The 7,500-nt window shown below is 53.8% G+C and overlaps 2 non-coding genes and 1 pseudogene across 2 annotated transcripts; all 3 read left to right on the top strand.

Moving 5' to 3' along the window:
- The first annotated feature begins 4,121 nt into the window (after positions 1-4,121).
- On the top strand, positions 4,122-6,031 carry LOC126435016 (small subunit ribosomal RNA). Its single transcript, XR_007579670.1, has one exon. It is a non-coding gene; the product is annotated as a small subunit ribosomal RNA (ribosomal RNA).
- A 351-nt stretch (positions 6,032-6,382) lies between these two features.
- Positions 6,383-6,537, top strand: LOC126435179 (5.8S ribosomal RNA). The gene has a single exon (XR_007579741.1). It is a non-coding gene; the product is annotated as a 5.8S ribosomal RNA (ribosomal RNA).
- A 188-nt stretch (positions 6,538-6,725) lies between these two features.
- The window catches only part of LOC126435152 (large subunit ribosomal RNA), a 3,734-nt pseudogene continuing 2,959 nt past the window's right edge, over positions 6,726-7,500 (top strand).

Genomic DNA, 7,500 nt, shown 5'->3' on the forward strand with positions numbered 1-7,500 from the left:
AGCGTTGCACTCGCAGTCGCAAAAACGTACGGCAAGTATATTACTCGGAAGAGTCAATGACAGTCCACGCCCCCCTGCGTGGGAAGAGTCTTTCTAGGCCATGACCCACCGGAAGGGCGCAGCGTCCCCCACCCCAGACATGTGACGTCACACCATCGGTATTGACGACGAGACTGATTCCTTATAATCATTTGCCATACACCGGTGGAAGCTGCCGAGACGAGTAACTACATAGCGGGCTCGCCGTGTCACTAATGTACAGAGATACAACAGTTTCGACTGGAACCGGATTAAACGTATACACGGCGCTGATTAGTAATAGATAGAGCCATCAGAATACAGATAATGTATACAACTGTCCGTATACATGCTTAAAGACTCTGCTCACAATCACAACCACACGTCAGCCACACACCCTTTTCACGCACTACTCTCTGCCTGTAACACGCACACAGACAATATGTAAGCACCAGCATGGAACAACACCCAGTGCATCCCCTCCGCCACATTAGACAATCCACACTGTCATAACCAGACTGGGAGGTCCACTCAGAAAACAGAATATCCCACCCACCCGACAACCACCATTGCTCAGCCAAGCCACCAACACCCACACATGTCCTACACAGGGGTGCACCCAACATCACAATACTGCCTCCTCTCACAGCACACAAACAATGGCAGGAATGAAAGACACAGGTCTGCCACAAGCATGGAATGAGAGCGCCGCCTGTCATGAGCCAAAGGTGCATCCTGACGTGGCAAATCAGATGATGCCGCAGGCATCCACTTACTATAATCACAATCAACAAACCGGCCGCCCCGCCCCCCCATTAAACCTTTCCTTACAACAATGTGTACCTTAACCTAACCTATATCGTACCGTAACCTAACCTACGTCGTACCTTAACCTAACCTACGTCGTACCTTAACCTAACCTACGTCGTACCTTAACCTAACCTACGTCGTACCTTAACCTAACCTACGTCGTACCTTAACCTAACCTACGTCGTACCTTAACCTAACCTACGTCGTACCTTAACCTAACCTACGTCGTACCTTAACCTAACCTACGTCGTACCTTAACCTAACCTACGTCGTACCTTAACCTAACCTACGTCGTACCTTAACCTAACCTACGTCGTACCTTAACCTAACCTACGTCGTACCTTAACCTAACCTACGTCGTACCTTAACCTAACCTACGTCGTACCTTAGCCTAACCTACGTCGTACCTTAGCCTAACCTACGTCGTACCTTAACCTAACCTACGGCGTACCTTAACCTAACCTACGTCGTACCTTAACCTAACCTACGTCGTACCTTAACCTAACCTACGTCGTACCTTAACCTAACCTACGTCGTACCTTAACCTAACCTATGTCGTACCTTAACCTAACCTATGTCGTACCTTAACCTAACCTATGTCGTACCTTAACCTAACCTATGTCGTACCTTAACCTAACCTATGTCGTACCTTAACCTAACCTATGTCGTACCTTAACCTAACCTATGTCGTACCTTAACCTAACCTGTGTCGTACCTTAACCTAACCTGTGTCGTACCTTAACCTAACCTGTATTGCGCCTTAACCTAACCTGTATTGCGCCTTAACCTAACCTGTATTGCGCCTTAACCTAACCTGTATTGCGCCTTAACCTAACCTGTATTGCGCCTTAACCTAACCTGTATTGCGCCTTAACCTAACCTGTATTGCGCCTTAACCTAACCTGTATTGCGCCTTAACCTAACCTGTATTGCGCCTTAACCTAACCTGTATTGCGCCTTAACGTAACCAGTATTGCGCCTTAACGTAACCTATATTGCGCCAAACGTAACCTATATTGCGCCTTAACCTAACCTATATTGCGCCTTAACGTAACCTATATTGCGCCTTAACGTAACCTATATTGCGCCTTAACGTAACCTATATTGCGCCTTAACGTAACCTATATTGCGCCTTAACGTAACCTATATTGCGCCTTAACGTAACCTATATTGCGCCTTAACGTAACCTATATTGCGCCTTAACATAACCTATATTGCGCCTTAACCTAACCCACATTGCGCCTTAACGTAACCTATATTGCGCCTTAACGTAACCTATATTGCGCCTTAACGTAACCCACATTGCCCCTTAACGTAACCCACATTGCGCCGTAACGTAACCCAACACACGTTGGGCCTTAACCCAACACACGTTGGGCCTTAACCCAACACACGTTGGGCCTTAACCCAACACACGTTGGGCCTTAACCCAACACACGTTGGGCCTTAACCCAACACACGTTGGGCCTTAACCCAACACACGTTGGGCCTTAACCCAACACACGTTGGGCCTTAACCCAACACACGTTGGGCCTTAACCTGCTCTGTAATTGTCATACGACGCGTTAAATTAGTGTAGTGTTGCCTAACTGCAACCCCCGCAATATAGTTTGCTACTCGCACTGCCCGGTCCCCAGTGTATCGCTTCATGTTAAACACCTTGCAGCTATACACTGTAATGTGGACGGCAGCAGGACGTACATGCTCAATGCCCTTTGCAGTTGTTCATTGGCATTTGCAGTTGTTCATTGGCATTTGCAGTTGTTCATTGGCATTTGCAGTTGTTCATTGGCATTCGCATGGCGAAGCACTTAGCCTACGCTGTGGTACGGCCTGTGTCAACTGTCCGCTGATGTTGTACGTCCAAATCACACACTGTACTGCACATTGGTCCTCATGTACTGAATGATACATCGTGGTACATGTGACCGTACAACGACTGCGCCAACAACGGCGAACCATGCGGTCCAAATGTTGTGCACTCAGCTACGTGTCGTCTCCCTATAAGAGCTGGATTGCAGTGTGGTATGCCCTGGATGGCGATCAGCATGAGCCGTCTGTTGATGTAGTGGCGCGTGTTGTCAGACGTAGTCGTCTCCTCTCACACACCGTGATAGCATGGTGCACTGCGTTCCACATCTGCGACATGCGACAGAGGCCGGTTGACAGTCGTTCGCGCAATGGACATCGCATACGTACGGGGGCCACCTTCCACGTGTTCGCGAAGCGTGCACATGTTGTTGCGTGTATGTGGGCAGACATAGTGTGTCGTGACACCTGACACAGGCATGCAACAATCGTTGAATTTGCAAATGGCGATGGACGCCTACGTTTGCTGGTGACGTTACGCAAATGAACAACTGGTAAACCGTTGTGGTGCGGTTGTTCTCGCTAGAGGTGAATCAGTGATGGCGACGATCGGTTGAGCTACCAACCGGTTGTTCCAGCGATACCCACCATGCCCACGAACGTGAATGGCATCTGGGTGTGAAGCGATACGCGGCGGTGGCTGGGTGGGACCGTCCCCGGCCGGTGAGGGGGGGCCTCCCGGCGTGCTGGCCGCGCGGTGCGTGGGCGCACGCGCTACAGCCGGCTGGTGGGGGCGGCCAGTGGCAGGCGCGCCGGCCGACGGAGGCGGCAGGCGGCGCAGCTGCGCGCCGGCGCACCCTGCACGCGGCGCCGTGCGGCCAAAGTAGGTCCTCGCGGGCCCGGTGCGAAGCGCGGTGGACATCTGCAGTGTGCTGGTCCGATTGAGGACTGTGTGCGCTGAGGATGCGCCGCCGCCCGGCGCTCGGCGCCGCGACGCCGTCTGCTGCTCGGTCGCCTCTGCGGTTCTCGCAGGTGGTTTGTATCGCAGCTGTGCGGACGTGTTGGCGCGTGCGCTGTGCTGGGAGAGTTCGCTTCGGCACCCAAGTGGGGCTTTTGTCCTTCTGTGGCGCTGGCGTTGGAGCTGCCGGTCACCGTAGGTGGCGCGTGTTGTCTCCCGCCGGCAATGCCACGACAGCACGCTCCCGGGCCTCTGTCGGCAGCGGCAAGCTCAGTTGGGAGCACGGGTGGTCGCACCTAAAGCGTCTACTCGCCAAACTCCGGGCGATTGCGCCTCTCTCGAACCCGACCAAGTACTTAGGACGGCGCTGCGCGCCGCCGGGACCTGAGAGGGTTTCGAGGTGTATGGTGCAGGGGAGCTCAGCCTCCTCCTGTTTGCAGAATAATTGAGCGGACGCTTGCGTGTTCGCGCGGGCCCCCGGGACACACTCCCGGGCGGCCGGCTGCTCAGCTCTAGTTGACGCAGCTCCCTGGTTGATCCTGCCAGTAGTCATATGCTTGTCTCAAAGATTAAGCCATGCATGTCTCAGTACAAGCCGCATTAAGGTGAAACCGCGAATGGCTCATTAAATCAGTTATGGTTCCTTAGATCGTACCCACGTTACTTGGATAACTGTGGTAATTCTAGAGCTAATACATGCAAACAGAGTCCCGACCAGAGATGGAAGGGACGCTTTTATTAGATCAAAACCAATCGGTCGGCTCGTCCGGTCCGTTTGCCTTGGTGACTCTGAATAACTTTGGGCTGATCGCACGGTCCTCGTACCGGCGACGCATCTTTCAAATGTCTGCCTTATCAACTGTCGATGGTAGGTTCTGCGCCTACCATGGTTGTAACGGGTAACGGGGAATCAGGGTTCGATTCCGGAGAGGGAGCCTGAGAAACGGCTACCACATCCAAGGAAGGCAGCAGGCGCGCAAATTACCCACTCCCGGCACGGGGAGGTAGTGACGAAAAATAACGATACGGGACTCATCCGAGGCCCCGTAATCGGAATGAGTACACTTTAAATCCTTTAACGAGTATCTATTGGAGGGCAAGTCTGGTGCCAGCAGCCGCGGTAATTCCAGCTCCAATAGCGTATATTAAAGTTGTTGCGGTTAAAAAGCTCGTAGTTGGATTTGTGTCCCACGCTGTTGGTTCACCGCCCGTCGGTGTTTAACTGGCATGTATCGTGGGACGTCCTGCCGGTGGGGCGAGCTGAAGGCGTGCGACGCGCCTCGTGCGTGCTCGTGCGTCCCGAGGCGGACCCCGTTGCAATCCTACCAGGGTGCTCTTGAGTGAGTGTCTCGGTGGGCCGGCACGTTTACTTTGAACAAATTAGAGTGCTTAAAGCAGGCAAGCCCGCCTGAATACTGTGTGCATGGAATAATGGAATAGGACCTCGGTTCTATTTTGTTGGTTTTCGGAACCCGAGGTAATGATTAATAGGGACAGGCGGGGGCATTCGTATTGCGACGTTAGAGGTGAAATTCTTGGATCGTCGCAAGACGAACAGAAGCGAAAGCATTTGCCAAGTATGTTTTCATTAATCAAGAACGAAAGTTAGAGGTTCGAAGGCGATCAGATACCGCCCTAGTTCTAACCATAAACGATGCCAGCCAGCGATCCGCCGCAGTTCCTCCGATGACTCGGCGGGCAGCCTCCGGGAAACCAAAGCTTTTGGGTTCCGGGGGAAGTATGGTTGCAAAGCTGAAACTTAAAGGAATTGACGGAAGGGCACCACCAGGAGTGGAGCCTGCGGCTTAATTTGACTCAACACGGGAAACCTCACCAGGCCCGGACACCGGAAGGATTGACAGATTGATAGCTCTTTCTTGATTCGGTGGGTGGTGGTGCATGGCCGTTCTTAGTTGGTGGAGCGATTTGTCTGGTTAATTCCGATAACGAACGAGACTCTAGCCTGCTAACTAGTCGCGTGACATCCTTCGTGCTGTCAGCGATTACTTTTCTTCTTAGAGGGACAGGCGGCTTCTAGCCGCACGAGATTGAGCAATAACAGGTCTGTGATGCCCTTAGATGTGCTGGGCCGCACGCGCGCTACACTGAAGGAATCAGCGTGTCTTCCTAGGCCGAAAGGTCGGGGTAACCCGCTGAACCTCCTTCGTGCTAGGGATTGGGGCTTGCAATTGTTCCCCATGAACGAGGAATTCCCAGTAAGCGCGAGTCATAAGCTCGCGTTGATTACGTCCCTGCCCTTTGTACACACCGCCCGTCGCTACTACCGATTGAATGATTTAGTGAGGTCTTCGGACTGGTACGCGGCATTGACTCTGTCGTTGCCGATGCTACCGGAAAGATGACCAAACTTGATCATTTAGAGGAAGTAAAAGTCGTAACAAGGTTTCCGTAGGTGAACCTGCGGAAGGATCATTACCGACTAGACTGCATGTCTTTCGATGTGCGTGTCGTGTCGCGCAACACGCTACCTGTACGGCTCGCAGTAGCCGTGCGCCGCGTGCGGAACCACGCGTGCTTCTCAAAACTAACGCCAATGTTGTGTGGTACGAGCGCTGAAGCGCTGGAGCGGCTGGCCTGCGGCACCTGGCGCCTGGCGCCGGTTTTGAATGACTTTCGCCCGACTGCCTGTCCGCTCCGGTGTGGAGCCGTACGACGCCCATCGGCCGTGAGGCCGTTGGACACAGAACGCTTGAACAGGGGCCGCCACACGCCTACGTCCCGCCTATGCAATTGTCTTGAAAGAGACAGTGGAAACTAAGAAAAGATCACCCAGGACGGTGGATCACTCGGCTCGTGGGTCGATGAAGAACGCAGCAAATTGCGCGTCGACATGTGAACTGCAGGACACATGAACATCGACGTTTCGAACGCACATTGCGGTCCATGGATTCCGTTCCCGGGCCACGTCTGGCTGAGGGTCGGCTACGTATACTGAAGCGCGCGGCGTTTGCCCCGCTTCGCTGACCTGGGAGCGTCGCGGCCGCCTGTGGGGCCGGCCGCGCCTCCTTAAACGTGCGATGCGCGCCCGTCGCCTGGCGGTTCGCATACCGGTACTTACTCGGTAGCGTGCACAGCCGGCTGGCGGTGTGGCGTGCGACACCTCGTACAACGACCTCAGAGCAGGCGAGACTACCCGCTGAATTTAAGCATATTACTAAGCGGAGGAAAAGAAACTAACAAGGATTCCCCCAGTAGCGGCGAGCGAACAGGGAAGAGTCCAGCACCGAACCCCGCAGGCTGCCGCCTGTCGTGGCATGTGGTGGGTGAACTATGCCTGGCCAGGACGAAGTCAGGGGAAACCCTGATGGAGGTCCGTAGCGATTCTGACGTGCAAATCGATCGTCGGAGCTGGGTATAGGGGCGAAAGACTAATCGAACCATCTAGTAGCTGGTTCCCTCCGAAGTTTCCCTCAGGATAGCTGGTGCTCGTACGAGTCTCATCCGGTAAAGCGAATGATTAGAGGCCTTGGGGCCGAAACGACCTCAACCTATTCTCAAACTTTAAATGGGTGAGATCTCCGGCTTGCTTGATATGCTGAAGCCGCGAGCAAACGACTCGGATCGGAGTGCCAAGTGGGCCACTTTTGGTAAGCAGAACTGGCGCTGTGGGATGAACCAAACGCCGAGTTAAGGCGCCCGAATCGACGCTCATGGGAAACCATGAAAGGCGTTGGTTGCTTAAGACAGCAGGACGGTGGCCATGGAAGTCGGAATCCGCTAAGGAGTGTGTAACAACTCACCTGCCGAAGCAACTAGCCCTGAAAATGGATGGCGCTGAAGCGTCGTGCCTATACTCGGCCGTCAGTCTGGCAGTCATGGCCGGTCCTTGCGGCCGGCCGCGAAGCCCTGACGAGTAGGAGGGTCGCGGCGGTGGGCGCAGAAGG

The sequence above is a fragment of the Schistocerca serialis genome, unplaced genomic scaffold (genome assembly GCF_023864345.2).
Source record: "Schistocerca serialis cubense isolate TAMUIC-IGC-003099 unplaced genomic scaffold, iqSchSeri2.2 HiC_scaffold_1196, whole genome shotgun sequence".
NCBI classification, from domain to species: Eukaryota; Metazoa; Arthropoda; class Insecta; order Orthoptera; family Acrididae; genus Schistocerca; species Schistocerca serialis.